The sequence below is a fragment of the Elaeis guineensis genome, chromosome 2 (genome assembly GCF_000442705.2).
Source record: "Elaeis guineensis isolate ETL-2024a chromosome 2, EG11, whole genome shotgun sequence".
In the NCBI taxonomy this organism is placed as follows: Eukaryota; Viridiplantae; Streptophyta; class Magnoliopsida; order Arecales; family Arecaceae; genus Elaeis; species Elaeis guineensis.
In genome coordinates, this window is record NC_025994.2 from 3,260,188 (window position 1) to 3,263,263 (window position 3,076).

The 3,076-nt window shown below is 40.5% G+C and overlaps 1 non-coding gene across 1 annotated transcript; it reads right to left on the reverse strand.

Moving 5' to 3' along the window:
• Positions 1-740: 740 nt before the first annotated feature.
• LOC140855975 (small nucleolar RNA snoR114) lies at positions 741-823 on the reverse strand. Its single transcript, XR_012139416.1, has one exon. It is a non-coding gene; the product is annotated as a small nucleolar RNA snoR114 (small nucleolar RNA).
• Positions 824-3,076: the final 2,253 nt, after the last annotated feature.

The following is a 3,076-nucleotide window of genomic DNA, read 5'->3' on the forward strand; positions in this document are numbered from 1 at the left end:
AACTGTTGAGTTATATGTATTTTGACTCGAATTAGATTTATGATTATATATATATATATGTAAATACTTGAAAATATTTATTTAATTTAAATAAGCTTAAAATATACTTTTGAATATTAAAGATAAATTATATGGTATCAGAGCATAAATGGATAAATTATGACATATAAAATCAGACATGAATGTAGATGGATAGACATTAGAGACATTACGATGATAGTTTATATTGATTATGATAATTTAAAAATTTGAAATATATTTTTAAACATTAGAGATTTTGGTATAAAATATGCTTGAACATCTAAATTCCGGGTGCAAATTAAATATATCAAAAGATATGGCCATTTTGATTCTCATTCCGATTATATTTACAAACCAAACAACTCCACATGTAGTTAAAAGGTTTAAGAGTGAAGCAGACTACATGCATTTGAGAGTTTACTGCAAATTTTTACCTAATTTTTAGGCATGCCAGGTATGCCCAGCAATATGCCATTCCAGGCACAATTTTTTGTCCATAAGCTCATCTCATCAATGTCAAAGTTGAGCAACCAAATCCAACCTAAAAATAATATCGATTTAATGAGAGGAATACTTGTTTCATTTTTTATTCTTTACCAAATGCTTACATTTAACACGTTTATTTTTTTTTTTCGGAATTAACATAAAAAAGGCTGACAGTAAGAGTGTTAAAAGTAATACCAGCTAGGGAAGAAATTAATTAATAAAATAATTGGAAAGAGCTCAGGAGCGCTGTCGTCGTCCGATGATCAGACGGTTGCGATGCCCCAGCATCACTCAAGCGCGGTCGTCCTCATCGCTCTGTGAGCGTGTTTGTTATTTGGGTGAGAGAGGCTCGAACTCTCGACCTCAGGATAACTCAACAAGCTATGAGACCTACGCGCTAGCCAACTGCGCCACCACCCTGCGGTTATTGTGTGAGGATTAAGATACCTATAACATATTTTTGAGCAACCTAACCTCGTCACACAACGCCATCTTTACCATGCTTCCACCCATTTGAAATACACGAAACTTTTGCTGCTGGTACATCTGTTAAGGCACTTCCTCATAAAATCCAAATGCACAATCTGGACACTTATTGTTAGGTGCATCAAACCCAGAATTTGCTTTATTGGAGGTCACATTTTTCCTTCCTCTTTTAGTCCAGATGATAAGCACGGATTATGGATTCGTACTGTCTCAAGGATGAAGTCATCTCATGTAAGTGTTAGTAAGAAAGTGCGAAAATATGGTAAAGCTATTTCTTTTTTTTTTCTACATGAAGTACCAAAGTTTGAAACTTAGTAACATTTTATGAGGTCTAAAAAATGTTAGTGTTGCCATCTACAACTTGATTTACTGATTGGAAGGCTCCGAAATGCCAGCATTTCGTCGGTTTACCACATAGTGACTATTGCAGCAGATTTTCGATTTGGATTGGAGTGGCTGGAGCATAGCGGCGTTCGACAGAGTCAACGGTGATCGGATCTGCAAAATAAGTCTCCAGTTAGATTAAATTCTAGCGAAAATACTCTGATACCCAAATCAGATATCTAGACTAGATGAGGAGAGTGTGTGAAAGGTGTGCTACTCTTTTTTGGGGGTCCCCCTTTCTCTTTTATAGAGGAATTGCGAAGAAAAAGTCATGAGAGGTCATTTTTGGCTTCTCCTGGTGTACTATTTCGGATTGGCATGATTTGATAAGGCCATATCCGATGCGCAGCCAACTATTCTTAGAAGTGGTTTGATTTGACATCAAGTGATATATTTGATGGGACCGCAGGGGGTCTCTGCTAATCATTTCAAATGCGTCGATGGAACTTGACATCCCATCATGTGGATCGCTGGAGATGAGGGTAGGCGGTCAATGTGTGGTTCAATCATGATCAGGGCTCGTTCGAGCTGCCGGATTTGTCGTCAGGGTTTTATTTGCTACTCTAGAGATCAGGCCCGAGGTTAAGGTGGCAAGACCCCACAACACTCGCCTTCCTATTTTTAAGTCCAAAGTGGTCGGTTCGAGTGAAGGAAGTAATGGACCTCCCCAGTCTGACCCAGTGAACGAATCTGGGTCAACGACCTCTAGGTAGATCATTGTGGTCAGCCTGAATTTCAAGACATTGGCTTGACCTTCCTAGGCATCTCCAAGGGCTTCGATCTGGCAGCCTTAGTTGGGAACAAGATGTCCCTAGGGGATCAGGTTGCTGAGATTTTTCTATCTTTATCTATATGCTGCCTCATAACTTTGGCTACATTTAAGAAGAAAGTAGAGGTTTCCAAGGAAATTGATTTGGGAGTCACCTTAGGCCCACCCCAACTCGCCACATGGTAGATTGTGGTGGGTTTCAAAGTGTCTTCAGAGACTGTTTCCTCTAGACTTCAAATGGATAAAGGCATTGTTATGGGCTACAATGCTTGGCATCTCAAAATCGGACAGGTGGTGTGGCCTGATTGTTCGAAGATGGGATATGCGTCACTTGGATCATGTATAAATAAATCCCTTTGCCAAGCGTATTTGTCAGAGAATATTCCTTTTACTTGTCGCTTTGCAGTAATGGAGTTATCACAGTGGATTGTGAAGGATGCTAATAAAAAGAAGATGGCGGTGCACCCTGGAGAGCCTTCATCAAAGAAGGTGAAAGGGGTTCACTTCAGACCCTCCCTTCCAAGCCAAGCCCCACCTTTCCCCAGCCATCAAGATGTCCGACTGGGGCAAGTAGGAGTGCTTCACCTTCTACGTGCGGGCCCATCATGCTGTGGGCCCATCATCGAGGCCAAATTCCATTGCATTGAGGAGTATAAGGCCTCATCGGACTTCAAGGAGGTGCTTGTGGATGCCTTTGCCACCACCTTTGTCCAAGGATTCGAAGACTGTAAGGCTTGTCTGGAGCTCAGGTGCTGAAGCCGAACCTTAGGCGCCTTCGCCTTGACAATAGTGATGAGAAAATAGAGACCTTTTCCTCAGACGAAGACTAGTTCTTCATCCTCTTTATGTTTAATTGCCTCTTCGATGCCCTTCTGAGTGCTGTTTATGTAAACACTTTAAATAAATGAAGAAAGCTTTTATCTCATGTTC